Source organism: Budorcas taxicolor, chromosome 24 (genome assembly GCF_023091745.1).
Source record: "Budorcas taxicolor isolate Tak-1 chromosome 24, Takin1.1, whole genome shotgun sequence".
In the NCBI taxonomy this organism is placed as follows: domain Eukaryota; kingdom Metazoa; phylum Chordata; class Mammalia; order Artiodactyla; family Bovidae; genus Budorcas; species Budorcas taxicolor.
Genome location: NC_068933.1, coordinates 14,063,050 through 14,083,293, shown reverse-complemented (window position 1 = coordinate 14,083,293; position 20,244 = coordinate 14,063,050).

Here is a 20,244-nt window from a genome sequence, read left to right as displayed (position 1 = left end):
CAAGTGTTGAGAAGGTGAGATCTGGATTTGAGCTTTCTACCTTTTTGGAAATTTCTTATTCAATCTTCAGATGAATAATAAAGGGACCAAGAATGAAAGCTAAGATTTTTATTTCTGGGGAAATATGGGGCTTTCTGTATTTTCCAATTTATCTAAAATGAAGGTATGCTACCTTTTGTACTAAGATTATAAAGTAAGGTTTTTAGTTTATAAAGAAGAAAAGAAAATTGTCCAATTAAATGTAGATATCCAGGGGACTTCCCTAGCAGCCCACTGGATAAGACTCCAGGCTTCTACTGCAGGCCGTGAAGGTTCAATCCCTGCTCAGTAACTAAGACCCTGTATGCCACACAGGGCGGCCATAAATAAATATATAAACTGCAGCTGAGTGCAATTTTTTAAAAAAAGTAAATTCCCAGTTCCATTAACTGTAAAAACTAATAATTCTTCCCTAAGAATCATTTGCATTTTAGTCCTGCGACCACCACCACTTGATCCTGACACACGTTTCCTGAGACCCAGACATCCATAGGAACTGGCTGGGAAGGTTTTGTCTGGGTGAACATATCACAACACACACACACACACACACGCAGACACACACACGCAGACACACACACACCTCTATTGTGGGCAACTCAGTGGTTCTCTCTTTCCCTCTTTTTCAAATCATCCTCTAATCCATCAGTTGGTGAATTCGACTTCTTGTCTGGACTAAAAATATCACCTTCACTGGATAGGAAGAGAAAATTCCCTCCTGGCCTTTCCATCCCCTCCCTTTAGGCCACCCACCTCCATTGTTTATTTCAGGAAGTGCCTCTTTAAATGCGAAGTATGGTAAAATGTGAGCTGTTGAGCACAAGACGAGTGAAACCCATCCAGAATATAGGTGAATAAGCAAAATTCCCCTACTGTTGTTAAGGAAAAACGAAAAGCTCAACGTGTGTGCTGTATGGGCAGAGTTAAGAGCCTTATCTTCACACATGGAGCCTGAAAGTGAAAGTTGCTCAGTCGTGTCCGACTTTGCAACCGAGCAACCCCATGGACTATACAGTCCTTGGAATTCTCCAGGCCAGAATACTGGAGTGGGTAGCTGATCCCTTCTCCAGGGGATCTTTCCAACCCAGGGATCAAACCCAGGTCTCCTGCATTGCAGGTGGATTCTTTACCATCTGAGCCACCAGGGAAGTCTATGATGAGAAAGTGAAGCCCAAAGTTTCGGTGACAGGTTAGGGCTCACCACAAGCAAAGCTGATCTCGTAGGACTTTGATCTCCCAAAGCTCCTGACACTTGCTGGTAAATATGCTCTTTTATGCAGTGAGGCGTGAGACCCACTCAGGTGACCTCAGCCTCAGACATCTGGGGTGGGCATGTACGGCAGCCCAGAGAAACCAGGGAACCTGCCCAGAACAGCCAGGCTCCATCCAGCCCTGGCAGGGAAGCCAGAAAGCAAGCCAAGTTCTAGAGGTGCTGTCATCAGTCCCCTTGGTGGGGTCTGCCCGTTGCTCCTCACACTATAGCTCCATCATTCTGGGAACCCAGCCTTTCCGAGGCCACGGCTGAAGAGCCAACTCTTCCTCCTGCCTCTGCTCATCCAAGGCTTCCACCATCTAAGACTTTGCTCACTGACTTTCTCTTTCCTCTAAACTCCCAGAAGGGCCTACAGGCAGGCACCAAAGGCATCATATATATAAATATATAATATATACATTACATATAATATATAAAATAGATAAATGTATAAAATAGATAATAGGTAATATAATATATAAAGCACATTGGATAAATTAAAAATAGACCTACCATATGATTCAGCAATTCCACTTCTGGGTATATAGCCAAAGGAAAGGAAATCATTATCTCAAAGAAGTATCTGTGCTTCTGTGTTTCTAGTGGCATTATTCACCCTGGGCCAAACACAGAAACAACCTAAGTGTATGTCCATAGGTGAATGGATAAAGAAAGTGTGAGATACATGTATAATTTATATATATATATATATAATTGAATATTCAGTTCAGTCGCTCAGTCATGTCTGACTCTCTGCGACCCCATGAATCACAGCACGCCAGGCCTCCCTGTCCATCATCAACTCCCAGAGTTTATCCAAACTCACGTCCATCGAGTCCGTGATGCCATGCAGCCATCTCATCCTCTGTCATCCCCTTCTCCTCCTGCCCCCAATCCCTCCCAGCATCAGGGTCTTTTCTAATGAGTCAACTCTTCCCATGAGGTGGCCAAAGTATTGGAGTTTCAGCTTCAGCATCAGTCCTTCCAATGAACACCCAGGACTGATCTCCTTTAGGATGGACTGGTTGGATCTCCTTGCTGTCCAAGGGACTCTCAAGAGTCTTCTTCAACATCACAGTTCAAAAGCATCAATTATTTGGCGCTCAGCTTTCTTCACAGTCCAACTCTCACATCCATACATGACCAGTGGAAAAACCATAGCCTTGACTAGATGGACCTTTGTTGGCAAAGTAATGCCTCTGCTTTTTAATATGCTATCTAGATTGGTCATAACTTTCCTTCCAAGGAGTCTTTTAATTTCATGGCTAATTGAATATTACTCTGCCTTAAAAAATGAAGGAAATCCTATCATTTGCAATAATATGGATGAACCTTGAGAGTATTATGCTAAGTGAAATAAGTCAGATAGAGAAAGACAAATTCCACGTGGTATCACTTAAACGTGGAATCTTAAAAAAAGGTTAAACTCATAGAAAAAGAAAATAGAAAAGTGGTTTCCAGGGGCTGGCGGGGTGGGGGAAATAGGGAACAGACTTTCAGCCATAAGATGGATAAGTTCTGAGAGCACAATGTATCGGAGACGGCGATGGCACCCCACTCCAGTACTCTTGCCTGGAAAATCTCATGGACGGAGGAGCCTGGTAGACTGCAGTCCAGGGGGTTGCAAAGAGTCGGACATGACTGAGGGACTTCCCTTTCACTTTTCACTTTCATGCATTGGAGAAGGAAATGGCAACCCACTCCAGTGTTCTTGCCTGGAGAATCCCAGGGACGGGGGAGCCTGGTGGGCTGCCGTCTATGGGGTCGCACAGAGTCGGACACGACTGAAGCAACTTAGCAGCAGCATAATGTATAGTACAGGGACTCTAGTGGATAATACTGTGTTTTATAATTGAAATTTGCTATGAGAATAGAACTTAAACACACAAATTTAAATATGGGGGTGATGGGCACATTAATTGACTCATTGGAGAGAATCCTTTCACAATTATATAAACATGACAAATCATGTTGTCCATCTTATCTTACAATTTTATTTGCCAATTATACCTCAAAAAAGCTAAAAAAAAAATTCAGATCCTTACGTATCCCTCTATTTGAGGACATTATTTGGGATCTTTGGAAGTTGGCCACTGATTTCTCTTACCCCACAGTCATCAACTCTGCATGCAGGTGATCAGAAGAGGAACAACTCATCTATTTCAAATTTTGTCCAAGATGCACCATTCACTGATTTCCCTCCCCCCACCACAGGGGGAAATGTGACACACTGGTACTGTAATATAAAATAACAGTAATGGCATGAATCCATGAAGTAAGCAATGCCACTGAGGAATTTAGAAATACTTTTCTGTTCTACTCATCTTTACTAGGCTCTGGTTTCCTTTGAATTCCTCCAAAAGAGACACTGGATGTTTTCAGTTTCAATGGTATATATCCAGTAAACTTTCATTCGGTAAACTAAACTGAGTTTGAAACCATCTCTAATCCTATTAAAATCAACATGGGGCAATCTCAGAAGACAGGGACTAGGGTGTGATCTAATGAGGGGACACAAAATCAATTGTATGATGCCTTGATTGGAGAAAAATTGGGAACCAAAGTCTGGTAGGCAGGTGCTCTCTAAGTATATTCATGTATATGACTTGGGCAATGGATGGATACATACCCAGAACTTGGAAAAAGAGGTAAAGCCCAAAGCAGAGACTGGCAAGATTCCTGGGGTACAACCCATGCAGAGAAGCAGGGAACGGATGGACACAGATGGAGTCGGAAGAGGTGGCCAGGCTGCTGTCTGCAGGCACTAGAATTGGGTCCCTCCCTCGCCCAGAGGTACCCTCGCCTGAAACAATTCACTTCCCTTGTCTCTGAATCCCTTTGCTCACCAAGCAACCTACTGATTATACATTTAAATTCTCCAGTGAAATTCCAGCTAAAAAGGAGGTAAGGACTTAAGCATTCTGATGCCTGAAAAGGGATAAATATTTGGGAAGAAGGCAACCCACTCCAGTACTCTTGCCTGGAAAATCTCATGGATGGAGGAGCCTGGTGGGCTGCAGTCCATGGGGTTGCTAAGAGTCGGACATGACTGAGCGACTTCCCTTTCACTTTTCACTTTCATGCATTGGAGAAGGAAATGGCAACCCACTCCAGTGTTCTTGCCTGGAGAATCCCAGGGATGGAGGAGCCTGGTGGGCTGCCATCTATGGGGTCGCACAGAGTCGGACATGACTGAAGCGACTTAGCAGTAGCAGCAGCAGCAGAAAAAACATTGACTGTGAAGCAACATCAAAATTGGTACCAGAAATCGCCATCTCCCCACGGTTGATTCTTTTCCTACTTTGTCCAGAAGCCTGACTGATTTCAAAACCAGCGGTGAGCTCTGCGCAATTGGTAAGAAGCTGAAGAACAACAAATCTGACTCTAAGCTCCAAAGTGTCCTCCTTTGAACACTTCGCGCATCTGACTTCCCCTATAACACAATCTCTCTTAAGCCAACTTAAAAGCATGGTTTCTGCTCACTTTTCAAGAATTATGTAAAATAAACATTTTCGCAGACAGGACCGTTCATTAGCTCTGGCTACTCCGCTTCTTAATAGAACTGCCTCATTACTTCTCACGGTCTGGCTTTCTGACCATGGTATCCTCTGTGGTGCCTCATAAGAAAAACCACTCGTACAATGTGCATCACAGTCCCTACATGGAAGTGCCACATGTACTGCAGCCCTGCAGTGAGGGGACAATATTAATTACCTTGCTCCTGGTGTGGAAAATGACTAAAATGACCCACGCCATGAGGATGTCAAACTGTCTTTTTTAATCTGACATCTGCCCTGGAAATGCTAGGAATCTATGACACTTACAATTAAATACCTGAGATTACCAAGCACAAGTTCAGACAAGGCTAATTTAGAAATTATTGTCAAGACTCTCCGAGGAACCATCATCATTTGGGAGAGAACTAAAGTTTCAAATACCAGAAGAGCCCTGTGGAGGGACTTTGCACATGGCTTCCTCATTTAGAAACCCAACTGGAAAGAAAAAAAAGAAACCCAACTGAAAGTCAAGAACATTTACTTTATTTAGACTGAAAAATCACAAAGATTCAAAGACAGGTGGGATTCAGAAGAATCTGTAGTCTTGAGTTATTTCCAAAGAAGAGCTCTTTCTAGGAAAGACAAGGGTGGGGGTGGAATCTAAATTCTGAACCTCCCTTTTCTCCAAGGTTTTGGCAAAGAACAAAGCGTTCACCTCTGACTAATGTTTTTGTGGTGAAGTTTTGTGACTTTTTTTTTTTTTTTTTGCCCCGCGCTAAATAAAACTGAGACGGGAAGTAGTAAAAGATAAAAGTGCCAGACGGACTCAAACTCTCAAGAAGTCTCAAGTGTAGCCCAGGTCATCCTTTAAAAAAACCTAAACACAAAAACACAGAGAAGCCTTTTTTATATCTTACAAAGGATACAAGATATTTCTCCTCAACCCCTTTCTCAGCCAAATGAAGCCTCTCTGAGGCTTCCAGAGAGATGTTCCATATCTATCTGAAATATCAGTATTCAGAATATGAAGAAATAAAGCATTTCTGATCCCAGGTATGACTAATATAAAGCCAAGCTGAGGGAGTGAGAAGAAAGATTAATCTAAGAACATTACATATGGCATAATGACAAACTAAAACCCGGCCAAGATCAGATAAATTTCTTAGGGGTAAAAAAAAACAAAACCTGTGCATTAAATCATAAAGTTGAGTTTTCAGTTCAGGAGCTCATGTTTGAATAACAGCAAGTTCAGGACCATTACAAGGGTGGGTGTGGGGCTGATGGAAAAGTTAGCGGAGGGGGGATTAGAACGTGAAGCCATTTGGCATCTGTTAGTCAATGGTGGCGCCAGTGGTAAAGAACCCGCCTGTCAGTGCAGAAGACTAAGAGACGCAGGTTCGACCCCTGAGTCCGGAAGATCCCCTGGAGGAGGGCATGGCTACCCACTCCAGTATTCCTGCCTGGAGAATCCCTTGGACAGAGAAGCCTGGCAGGCGATAGCCCATGCGGTCGCAAAGAGTCAGACACGACTGAAGCGACTAACCACGCATGTATGCAGCCAATAGGCTGAGGGAGTGACGGGTGTGAGAGACCAGCCTTGTTCTGAGAGTTTTACACCCCGAATCCCAGCCAAATCCCAGCCAAGGAGAACGGAAGTGGCCCCACGTGCTCTCTGGAGCATCCTTCTCCTTCCCACGAGCCCCTGACTCAGGACACGGATGCGGCAGTGCTGGCGGCCAGGCTGTCTACTCCCCAAGAAAAACCATTAAAATGGAGCTGCTGCGTGTTTTTGACATTCCTGTGACCACTTTAAAGACACAGTCCCTCTACTTCAATCCTCCGATTCCCCCACTCAAATATCGTAAATGGAGAGCAGCTCGGGGGCGGAACTGGAAAGCAGGCAGAGCTGGTTCGGGGGGGTCCAGGGCGGCTGGCACAGGGCTGCTCACACCATGTGTCTTTCCTCTCTCCCTCCAAATGTGCTGGGGTTGGGGTGGGACGGGGAACGGTGGCAGCTAGTCCCACCGTGGCTGCGTGTGACAGATGCTCCCTGAGGCTACACTGGCTTACGGTGCTCAGGTGGCTCTTGGGCAGCACACGGTCCCTCTCTGCTTGTAAGGATGGAGGGCTCACTGGAGGAAGAGTAATGTTGGGGGGAGGTGAGTCATCAGGGAAGGGAGCCCATCTCTTCAACTTGAACCTGGAATTTGGAGGGAGAGACTCAGACAGGACAGAGAAAGGGACCCTGGATTTCGGGTTTACAGTCTTGATGGGCGGGTAAAACCAAGAGCTGGGACTCAAGAACCCACAAGGGGTGACCTGGTTTTGTGCCAGGTCTTTGGAGCTGAAAAGGCATTAGCTCAGTCTTTCAAAGTGGGGCTGTTCCAATGCTCGCGTGTACTGGGTCTTCTTTTCCATCTGCTCCACCTTCTGGAACCCTGTCTGCAGGGCCCCACCTCCTGTAGCTATACTGAAGGGAACACAGAGAAGGTGATGGCATCCAGGCTCAGGCAAGCACTTTTCAAGTAGGGACACCCCTGAGGTCAGCAGAGCCCAGCGAACCCCAGCAGAAGTAAAACCTTAGCAAAGAAGGGAGCCCAGGAATCCCTCTCCAGCTAGAGAGTCTCCTTCTGGGTCCAAGCCTTGATTCTTGATTTTTTTTTTATTGAGTTCTGGATTTACTGAATTTTCATTAGAAAGTTAGTTTCGCTTGTTTTATTTAAAAAGTGCTGATCTTGCATTCTAGGCTCTTCACCACCCCCGCCCCCGCCCCACCTCTAGCAAAACTCACTCTGAAGGGGGAAAAAAAAATCAGATCTATTTGTTTGACGTACTCAAGGCTTCCTTTGTGCTGGGCCCCAGGGAATGTTCCGGAAGCTACTACAGGGTGCTTCACACCTGGCTCTCAGGGAGCTGAGACTCCCACTGGTGACGGCTGTCTCCGCCAGCCAGCTCCCTTCGAAGCCTTATCTCTGAGTGAGTGGGAATGTTTCATTTTCTCCTCCCTTCCAGGAATATCCAGTGTTGCCAGCAATTCAGAGACGGGTTTCTGGATCTTTGCAAGGTCAGTTTTGGGTATGGATCCCAGCTGACCATACTCTGTTTCGAGGCTCTATACCACTGAGCAAATGATGATATTCAGCACATGACCAAGTGACTCGATCTGTTCAGCTGCACCCAACTGCTGGCTATTAATTGCACTAAGTTAAATCTCCTAACAACTGTTTTCACAATATCTTATTCATGAACACATTTAAATCGACATACACACACGGCGCACACTAGATTCTGGATAATAAACAATATTAAATTTCAACGACTCGCCTCACCTTCAGTAAGATAAAGATGCTAATAAAGCCTTCTTCTGAAAGGAGTGGAGTTAAAAAGTCATTGTTTCTCCCCGTGAAAGGCAACACCCAGACAGGAAAAAATTAGTGAAAAGACAGAAGGAGAAAACACAAAGTTATCGTCCCTCTAGATACACATTGAATAAAACAGGCAAGCTCATCCTCTCGGGAGGAAATTCTGCACTTCCAAGCCTTCAGTTAAAGCCTTCTCTGTCTTGACCACAGTGCCTCCCTCGCCCCAACCCACCCCTCCCCAGCGCCATTTCAGCCTCAGGTTCAATGCCCAGACTGCACATACTTCAGTGCTTACAAAACTCTGCAAAAAAACAAACAAACAACAACAACAACAAAAAAAAATATATATATATATATAACTGCTGTAAAAATACAAAAGCCTACAGAATTAATTCAGGTTCAATTAGCTATCTGTTGTGTCCTTGTACTAATATACAACAAAGTACTACAGATAGGGCATTTATGACAGAAATTTATTTTCTCATATTTCTGGAAGCTAGAAGTCCCAGGTTGAGGCATCCACAGGATTGGTTTCTTCTGAGGCCTCTCTCCTGGGCTTGCAGTTGGCTGCCTTCTCCTGTGTTTTCATGTGTGCGTCCCTGCCCATGTGTCTGTGTTGTAACCTCCTCTTACAAGGACGCCAGTCATACTGGATTAAGGCCCACCCCATGCCCTCACGTTATTTTAATTACCTCTTTAAAGGCCCCATCTCCAAACATAGTCACAGGCTGAGATACTGGGGGTTAGAACTTCAATGGAGGAATTTTGGGGAGACACGGTTCAGCCCATAATATTTATAAAACATATTATGTCCATCTGATTATTAGACTCAGAATTCACAAATATTTTCTTTACTTGAGACAGTTTGTAGATTTTAAAGGTTCTCACTTTATACAAATTCCTAAGTGCTCCCGATGATTGCTTTTAAAAGTATACCCCATTGTAAACTAGATGAATTGCTTGTAGTCAAGTATTCATGGGAGTGATTTATACTTCTGGCTCACACTTCCCTTCCAAATGCCTCACTTATATAATCTAACTGCCTGCTTGACACTCAGATGTCTGACATGTCAACCTCAATAGGTACAGATCCCCAAAATTGTTCCACCCACCACTTTCCCCATCGTCCTCATGGAAGAGACATCAGATGCTAAAGTTAAAAACCAGAGTTCAGTCCTGCATCCTGAGTTTTCTCTCAACCCAAGTCCAATATAAGAAAATTCTACTGGCTCCAACTTCAAAATACATTCGTATCTGAACACTCCTCACCTCCTCCCCTGCAACGGTTCAAGTCCCCATCACCTCCCACCTGGTTACTGTGCTGGTCTCCTAGCAATCCTTTTGATCCATTTCCTGTTCCTCCGTAATCTCTTCTCAACACAGCAGCCAGAGCAGTCTTTGTAAACCCAAGCTGGACTGTGTCAAACCTTGTCATGCTTTTCCATTTCACTCAGAGTAAAAGTTATGGCCCCCAAAACAACCTACGAAGCTCATAACATTCTGGATCCCCAATCCCTCTCGGAGTTCATCTCTTCCCTTTGCTGGGGGGCCTCCTTGCTGTTTTTCCAACATGCTGGGGTACTCCTCTTTAGCGATTCCCTCTGCTGGGAACAGCCTTCCCCTAGATAGAGCAAGGCTAACGCGCTGACTTCCTTCAAGCCTTAGCTCAGTTCTAACCTTCTCTAAGGGCTTATCCCAGCCACCATGTTGGAAACTGTAACCTGTGCCCGTCTCCTTCGGGATTCCAAATCTCCCTCACACTGGGCTGTTCTCCCTTCCTTCCCTGGCATCCTCTACCACATCATCCGTTTCTGATGTTTATTGCCGGTGCTGCCCCCACCTGCCAACAACCTGCTTGAGATTAGCTCAGTTTTAGTTCACAAACGCATCCTCTCCACCTAGAATGATGTTAGCTTCTCAGCTGGTGCTCAAAAAATATTCTTTGAATGACTTACCTCACTTATAATCTCTAGTTGCATCCATGTTGCTGCAAATGGCATTATTTTGTCCTTTTTAAAACAGCTGATTAGTAATCCACGATACAGAAGTACCACCTCTTCTGTATCCATTCCTCTGTCAATGGACATTTAGGGTGTTTCTGTATTAACTATTGTGAAGAGTGCAGCTATGATAAGCCATAATGGAAATGAACATTAAAAAAAGAATGTATATATGTATGTATATATATGTGTATGTATAGAGATGTATCAGTGAATTAAAATCTTGTTGAATGAGTGAGTAGATAAGTCAATTTGGGTACAAAATTCTTTTCAATATTTTTCCATAATATATCAAAAAGTGATATTGAATGTAGGATTTGGAAGAATTTAAAAACATTTGTTTGAGAGTGTTGCCTCTAAAACCAAGAAGGTTTATTAGTCTCTTTGGATATTCTGCTCTGTGGTTCCTCTGTTTTTTTTTTTTTTTTTCTAACGAAACTTTTATAATTCCTAACAAACAAGGGTATCATCTTCTGATTTCTGAGATATTTACCTTCTTCCTCTTATTTCTCCACCAAATTAACTCTAGGATTCATGTCTCTTCCTTAGGAAGAGGTATTATCTGGACAATTTCTAAAAGAAAAGAAACAACTTTCCACAAAAATGTCCCTTCTGGAGCCCAACAGGCTGAATTTATACCCTGGCTTCCCTTTTTCTCATCCGTACAATGTAAAAATACATGATCATTTGAGGATTAAAGGCATTAATGAATACAAATTCTCCAAAACAGTGTCTGGCATATAAGAAGAACTAAGTGTAATATTGAGTTTCCTCTCAATAGTATTGTATGATGAAGAAATTTGTTTGATACACACTTTATTAGGTTTTAAATTGAATCAATCAACAGAACCAAAAATAGAGCAAAACAAAAATTAAACTTCTATCTGCATCATACAACATATCCAGACAGGTTTTCTCCAAATGTAGAGTCATCTGGCTTCAAAAATAGAATGAGTGGTATGGTCGAAATTCACTTTGGGAAAGTGCCAAAGGAAATTTCAAAATGATAGCCTTTGTCCAGAACAGCAGAAACTCGAGTATAACCAAAGTCTCATAGGACAGAAAATTAGGAGACATCTATGAATATTAAGATGTCATTGACAAAAATTGGAGACATTTCGAATGTAAGCCCTAACCTGAAAATCACAAGGGCAAACACTTGCCTTCAAGATACTTTTCACGTGAGTAACTCTGTGCAGGCTAACCCAGGTGAGAGAGAGGAGTTGTTAACTACATGTAATGGTTAATGCTTCTCCAAAGAACTCTAGGGAGATCATGGAGCAGGTCAAAATAAATCAGTCCCTTTAGAAAAAAAAGTTAAATTATTCACTCAGTCAACATTAAGTCTGAGGAAGACTTGAAGCAACTTGGTGAAGCAGAGGCTTTGGGGATATAAGGTCAACTCACAAGTAGGGAAGAGATTTATAGCAGAATTTTAAAATTATAAGTAACTTTAGAAAAGATCATTTTGCAGTTGGGCGAAATTAATAAATTGAGAGGTTAAGCCCATAGTAAAAAGAGGAAAAAAAAAGATCTTCTCCCTGGAGACACCCTATAATGTAAGGATAATAAAAGATTAAAAACACATTAACCTGCAGTGTCAGAGAGATTGGAGAGAGCCCATCCGCAGATGAGGGATTTCCACAAAACTCTGAAGGGAAGAAGGCCTGGGGAGCGTAATGGACGGACTACCCAGGGAGAAGGAAGAAGGCAGTGAGTATTCACCCAGGGGAATCTGGATGAAAGGGGGGGAGAGATGGTGCACCCTGTGGGATTCCTCCAGGCTTAGGAATTGGAGACCTCAGAATGGCAAGAGGGAGGTGAAACTTGCGGCTGCAAACATGTGGCTTCTTTAAAAGTAAATTAAGTAAATTAAGCAATCAACGTCCCAGCCTATTCCACAGAATGCTATGACCTAAGCATTCCAAAGCTGAAGAATCAGAGTTTCTTTTTTGGAAAATGAAATGACTACCTTCCCCTTGAAAAACCTCCACATTCTGGCTTTTGATGGACTCCTAATGGTAACAGCTGCCTTCCTGCCTGATGACCTAACAAAACAAAACAACAGCAAAACAAGAACCTTATTTCAGTTCATAATGTACTCAACCTTCTTTTCGACTCTTACTCTTAAATACGAATGGATAACTTGAGATCAATATAAAGTACAGACTTCATGATAAACAGATTGAACATGTGATCTCAGAAGGAAGGAATGATGTGGAAAATAGAGAAATAACTAAATGAACACACAACTTTGGCATTCCCCAGAAGATTGAAGAATTATAGTTTATCTATAAAATTAAAGCAGGATGTTTTGATAAAGGAATGGGTATGAAACAAGTTGAAAATTCTTACAAATTAGAAATATGAGAAGGACTTCCTTGGTGGTCCAGCGGTTAAGACTTTGCTCTCCAATGCAGGGGTGCAGGTTTCATTCCTGGTCAGGGAGTGAAGAGCCCACATGCCTCATGGCCAAAAACGCAAAACATAACAGAACCGATATTGTAACAAATTCAAGAAAGACTTTAAAGATGGCCCATATAAAAATATTTTTTTAAAAACAATGAGAGGCAAGATGAAATAAATCAATAGGGTAACTGGAGGAAAGAGTCAAGGAAATCTCTTTAAAAAAAAGACAAAACAACAACTGGGAGAGACAGGCCTAAAAGAAACTATAGAAAAACTAGGAAAACTATATATGACATCTTCCATCTTTTAGAAATATATATGATGTCCTTCCAAATAAGGGTTTGGGGAAGAGAGACTAGAGAAAATAGAGGAGTGAAAATTAGTGAAGATGTAACAGAAAAATTTCTGAGTTGAAAAATAAAAGTCTTTACATTTTTGGAGACCACTTGAATACGTGAACAAATGAATGCATGAAAAAAGGCTTCTATCCAAGCATATCATAATGAAATTTCAGAATACTAAAGATAATAATAAGAATCTCTTTTTTCTTGGGAGAAAAAACAAGTAACATATAAAATATGAGAAAACAGAAGCAACACTGAAGCCTAGAAAAAAGCAGAGGGCCTAGTATATTTAACTATGGCAATTAATTGATCAGTTTTAAGGGTGGGTTATAGACATTTCCAGATGGGACAATCTGCAATTACTTGAAGATACGCTTAAATTAAGCAAAGAACAGAAACATAAAAGGTGAGGGGAAACAGAGGTGCAGACAAAGAATAGGTGAAGGTAAGTCAAGGGAATTTCCATGGAGCAAGTCTGCAGAGAAATTAACCAAGGTGGTAAAGAATCCGCCTGCAGTGAAGGAGACCTGGGTTCAATCCCTGGGTTGGGAAGATCCCCTGGAGAAGAGAACGGCTACCCACTCCAGTATTCTGGCCTGGAGAATTCCATAGACTGTATAGGCTATGGGGTCGCAAAGAGTCGGACATGACTGAACAACTTTCACTTTCAGATCAGGAAAATCAGGGCTGTGAATGGCGGGTTTCCTGGAAAACACTGGGCACAAGAGAAATACCTACTGTTACAGACCATTTGAAAAGCCTGAGGACATAATCAAGAAAAGCAACGCAAAAAAAGTAGTAACAACTTAAAACTCCCAGATAGACAAAAGGGTGTTTACAAAAAGAAATCTCATGTAATTCTGTGACTTTTTAAAAGTTCTGGTAAAATGCATATGATATAATTCACCTTTTTAACCATTACACAGAGGTGTTCGGTACGTTGACAGTGTTTTGCAACCATCACGTCTGTCTAGTTCTAGGACTTTAATATCATTCCAGAAGAAAACTCCATGCCGTCCAAGCAGTCATGCTCCCAACACCACCTCATTCCCACCTTCTCCCAGCTGCAGTAATTGCTTCTCTGCTTTCTGTCCCTACGGCCTTGCCTATTCTGGATATTTCATATAAATGGAATCATACACATTGAGTTTTTGCATCTGGCTTCTTTCACTTGGCATAATGCTTTCAATATCCATCCAGTTTGCAGCATATATTGGTACTTCATTCTTTTTGTGGCTGAATAACTTTCCTTGTGTGAACACACCATATCCACTCACCAGTTGATGGACAGGACACATTTGGAGCCTATCTCAAGCTTCAGTGGAGCATCAAAAATGCAGGACCTTAAGATTTACGATTTAAGCTAGTTTCCAACAAATATCTCTTCTCCTTCTGGGGGTAACAGCTCCTAGCTTGCCATTAGAACCTGGGTGGGGGCGGGGTTTAGGGGCAGAGTGGCAACTCACCGCAGTCCCCCAAGTGACCAGACAGACACCTTATACTTGCCATTCATGAACATGTGCTATCTGGTTCGCTTGACCATAAAATTGGACATTTCAAGAAGTGCTCAACCATTACAGAAAGATGATATACACAGGTTGATGCCTAACTGTTCCTCAAGGCACAGATTAGGCCCAGAAGCCAGTCAGTCGTACCCCAGCATGCTCGGACCAGCCACACTGGTGACCTCAGCTGATGCCCATGGCCTCGTGGCGAATTCCCAATGACCAACTGATGAAAAGAGATGACAAGTCAAGCCAGATTTAGATGGCTTTCCACCAGATGCCTGCACCAGCCCAAAGTGGGTTGACAGTCATTGTAGCCCCACTGGGGGCAGCCAAGGACCGGAAATCCTCCCAGGGTAGCACTTTGCTTGTAAGGTGAGATGCCCTGGAGGAAGACCCTGGATCGATCCACAGAGTGGCTAATGGCTGGCCATATGGTGAGAGAAAGCATCATGCTTAAAAGAAACCCCAGCCATATATATATTAAATCATAGGTATATTTTATATATAATTACATAAAATTAGATTAATGCTATATAGCATTAGTCTAACTTTATTAAAAGATTTTATATATACAATATATACTATTATAAATATGTTAAATATGCAAGCCATATTAGTACATTACATGTTAATAAAAAGATGTATACGTGTATGCATGTGCATGTGTGCTTAGTCACTCAGTCGTGTCCAACTCTTTGCGGCCCCATGGACTGTAGCCCACCAGGCTCCTCTGTCCATGGGATTCTCCAGGCAAGAATACTGGAGTGGGTTGTCATGCCCTCCTCCAGGGGATCTTCCCAACACAGGGATCGAACCCTCGTCTCGTATGTCTCCTGCATTGGCAGGCGGGATCTTTTACCACCAGTACCACCTGGGATAGTCCTGTATATGCACATATACATATATATGTACAAATAGTAGTATTAAAACTGTGTATACCATAATGTAACATTATAGGTGGCTTTTATTTTTTCCATTTTTCTTTTTTACTGATTGTGTATTATTTTTATAAACAGAAAAAAAAAGTTAAATACTATTTTAAAAAGAAAACTTCCTGATGGCTTGGCTTCATAGAAACACAACACTCTGTGGAATTTCTCTGGCTCTGAAGTCTGTCTTCTGTAAACAGCACTGTGGTTAGACTGTGGACACGTTCTGCTGTGACCCTTTGCGAGCCTGGTTTGGCATGCTACACTCCAAAAACACTGGAATCACGAATTGTATAAGTAACAGTCTTATAAATAGAAGGCAAAATGATACTTTCCGTTTATCTAAAAGTACAGAAGGCAGCTTGACATCCCTGAGATCTAGGCTTTGGGGTAAGGCTGGCTGGTGTTTGACTCCTGACTCTGCTGTTTGTCACTGTGGACAACAGATTTGGCCTCTGAGTCCAAATCTCCCCTTCTTGAAAAGGAGAGGATGCCAGCTACTGAAGCTACCCTGGTGGTGTGATCAAAACAGTTGACAGCGGTGAGTTACGTAAACCATCTAACTCCCAGGGCTAAGCTCTGCATACATCTGATGCGGGCACAGGAGGTAAGGGAGAGTGGATGATGGGCATGGATGGCTGAACATTCCCAAGCTCTTAAATGCTGCTTGCTTTCATCAGCAAGAAAGGGAGTCAAAGTCTCAGTTTCCCTCCTGCCCAACAGACTCTTCCCTGGTGGTTCAGATAGTAAACAATCGGCCTCCAATGCAGGAGACCTGGGTTCAGTTCCTAGGTCAGGAAAATCCCCTGGAGAAAGGAATGGCTACCAAATCCAGTATTCTTGCCTGGAGAATCCAGGGACAGAGGAGCCTGGTGGGCTACTGTCCATGGGGTCACAAAAAGTTGGACAGGACTGACTGACTAACACTTTCAACAGACTCTGATGGACTACCTCTTGGAGCACAGAGTGGAGAGCTGAAGAACGCTTCTCACTTCTCCTCCCTCGGAGACCGATTCCCTGGGAGGTTACATCCAAACACAGAAGCACGTGAGTCTCCATGCACTCTCCTCAGTCAGAGGGGAAACCATTGGCTAGGAAAAGTGTTTACAGATTGTTAAGCTCATGAAGCAAGTCTGCTCTGGTGAAAGCATCACAGGGGTTGCTCCAGGATGGCACTGGTTTCCTCTCTGTTCTCTAGTTCTGGAAACTCCTTAATTTGAGAAAGATGAACTCCATTCATCCCGGGTGGATGAAGCTTGAGAGCAATAAAAGAGACAGCGCTGTAGAAAAGCTTCTGATCAACTTCCATGGCCACAGGAGGGCTTCCCCGGTGGCTCAGATGGTAAAGAATCCGTCTGCGATGCGGGAGACCTGGTTCGATTCCTGGGTTGGGAAGGTCCCCTGGAGAAGGGAAAGGCTACCCACTCCAGTATTCTGGCCTGGAGAATCCCAAGGACAGAGGAGTATGGTGGGCTGCAGTTCATCCAGTCACAAAGAATCAGACATGACTGTGAGACAAAGCACAGCACAGCACATGGCCACAGGAAAGCCTAGAGTTTGTCTCTGTTCTGTTCAGGATCTTCCCCCGCATCAGGAGGAGGCATCTGGCGCTGTAGGGGCACCAGCAGTGAGCACTGAGCCCCGACTGTGGGCCTCCTAAACGCAGAAAGAGCGTTTCTGCCAACTCTGTGGGTTCGGTGACGTCATGCTGTCGTGCTGAGAGCCTGCAATCAGAGGGGCTGGGCGCACTGAGTGCCCACGGGCCCCTGCACATGTGCTTTAGAGTCACACAGGTCTGGATGTGCAGGCTGGGATCACATGTTTGGACCACATGCTCCCCTGAATCCTAGACCCCTCATCTAAGAAATCAGGGTGCTGAATGCATCCTTGAAAGTCATCATCTCTAATCTAACAGAAGGGTCAACATAATACAAGAGAAGTGGGGGAGGTTCAATTATTACCAAGTTCACTTTCCTTAAGGCAGCTGGAGACTTCCTGGAATTTCCTAGGGAGCTGACAGGTCTCCCTATAATTCTAAGGCAACAGGGGCTAAAGCAAAGAGGATGGACTCAACCAGAGCTCTGAGCAAGGAGAACTGCAGGAGGGACAACCCAGTGAACCACTGTCCTGCGATGCTGTTCACAGCCCCCTCTACACTGCCATGTCCAAGTCCCACATCTGAGGTTGCCACCTCTGAGGTATCTCCCGACAACCCCAAGTCCTCAGCGCCAGCTGTGGTTACTGAAATGTGGGGCAAGTTATTCCATCAAACGAAGCTGCTGGTGGTTGGTTGCTAAATCATGTCTGACTCTTTGTGACTCCAGGTACTGCAGCCCACCAGCCTCCTCTGTCCATGGGATTTCCCAGGCAAGAACACTGGAGTGGGCTGCCATTTCCTCCTCCAGGGAATCCTCCCGACACAGGGATCGACCCTGTGTCTCCTGCACGCAGGTAGATTCTTTACCAACTGAGCCATTACGTGAGGTTACTTAGTCAACTTTCAAACCCTCTGAATCCTTTAGAAAAGAAAGAAAAAGATGTGTGTGTTTGTGTATGTGTGTGTGTGTGCATGTGTGTGTGTAAGCGGGGGTGAGGGGGAGGGAAGAAGTAGGGGGAGGAGGAGGTGAAGGCGGGAAAAAAGAGAGGAAGAAAGAAAAAGAGAAGTCACAGCTCTTTCCCTGATGTCATCTATTATGTCTGGGAATGACGGTCGTGCAGAAACATCTGGGACTCATCACCTGCCTTCTGCTCCACCAGAGAAGAGATGATTTCTGGATATTAATCTAACATGGGGGCACTCCATAAGCCTACCAAAGGGAACAGCAGGCTTTTCTAATTTATTGTGCCAGATGAGAGAATTTAGAGATTTGAGGGAAAGTTTTCATTGCAATGTCAAGGTGGGAGTCCTCAGGACTCCCCCAACCCCTCCCCTGCAACCATCCAGATAAGTACAAGCCCCATCTGTTTCGAGGAAGACTTAGACTGAGGAAAACCAGCTCACATTCTTGCTTTAGTGCACACACTAGAAAGAAAAAAATTAAAAGTTCAAGGACTTTGAGACTTTAGTCCTCTAGGGTAAGAACAGAGTTGCACTTTAGACACAGTCAAGCTGTTTACAACTGCAGTTCTCTTCAGTAGATACTGGATGATTACTGTACTAATAGCTCGAAAAAGAGTAACCTATAGGCAAGACTGACATTCAGTTCACCTCTAGCGGAACCAAGTTGGTCAAGTAGAGAAATCACAGTCCAGAACTGACAGTGAATTTGTTATCACAGCTGACCATTTAGAGTTCACTTCCACCTCAACAGATCTTGGGACGACTCTGAAATGATTTCCGGGTTGCCCAAATTCCTTTTATAAGGAAGGAAGCTCCAAGTTAAGAGTATGTGTAGGAGTATGGTCCCTACAACGTATAAACAGATGATTAATAACCAGGAAAAAAAACAGCATACTTTCCAGAAACAATAGTATTTGTTCCTTAGATAAATGGAAAAGACGGTCTTAAGTCAAAAGACAGCTAAAAGAAGTGGTCTTTTATTTTTGATGGCTTTAAAGAAATGAAATATTTATAGCATTTTTAAAAAGTGATCATTTGCTTATTGGTAATTGGACTGCTATTTTAAATTAGGGGGAAAAAAAGGTCTCCAGCTTTTACATTAAAAATTGTAATTGTTTATTAGGGGCTTGGGAACAAAACCTCTCATTTTATTGATGCTGATGACATATACTCGGCTATTAACCTCTGTCAGTGAAAGCAGAGCATGTCTTCTAAGTCCTAGCATTCAATGAGAATCTAAACATTTCCCCCTCAATATTCTTTTATTACAGACAATTTCTGGTTCAGTGAAAGTGCAGTGCATTATAAGACAACATTTGAAACACTAGGGAGAAATATTTTTTCAACTATTTATCACCCTACAGGGTTTTCATTTTCTGCTGACTGTTATAACTGGTGAATAGAGGGCCTCACTCAGGGTGGGGGTGGGAAGCTATTTATGAATAGTTTGTGATTTGGAGCAGCTGCTCTTCACTATATATCATCCTTTTTTGATAAGCATGTTTTCACCAAAAGCTACCACTAATAAGCGGGTGCATATGAAATAAACTGCTGCAGAGCTGTTACCTTGAAAGAAAGAAGTCAAATAAAAAGCTTCTCCAGGTTGAAGTATCCTTGAGTTTCTTCATGATAGGAGAATAATAAATCTGAAAACATGTTGCATCTTGGGAATCTAATGTTCCCGATAGAGAAGAATACTGTCAAGGCGTTTCCATGCAGCTTTCACTCTGGACTCAAATGAAAAACATAAGAGGTTGCATCCTCAAGGGAATTAGAGATGCTTTCACTCAACCTGTACACACAGGGTGAGCCTATCTAGGTTACACTGTAAGTGTTTTGCTGCCAAGCTGGAGACTTAATCGTACTTATACTGTGCTTCCAACTTGAGACAACAAAGTGGGAACAACTCTGAATTGGAATACCGTTGCTGGCCATCCATGTGAAAAAGATACATAAGCAAAAAAGTTCCTTTCTCTCAACATATTTATGACAAGACATGACTGATTCATTTTCCCACAGTGTACTTCTAAAGGTGAAAAAGTCAAAAAATCTGTCATCCTAATACTATTTTGTTAAAGCTTCATTAGGAGATGTGTGATATTAATATCTTTCCTGCTAAAGGCTCGATCAACAGACTGAATAATTCTGCAGATCAGACACCAGAATCTAACACTTGAATATAACTGGCAAAGGAATGGATACAGTTATAAACATACCAAAGTAAAACCGACCTTTAAATACTTTAGAAAATAAATCTTATCATAACTTCTGGCAGGAGGGTAATTGGACACAACAAATTGGGAAGGGTAATGTGACAATATATTTTAAAAGTCTTAAACATGCA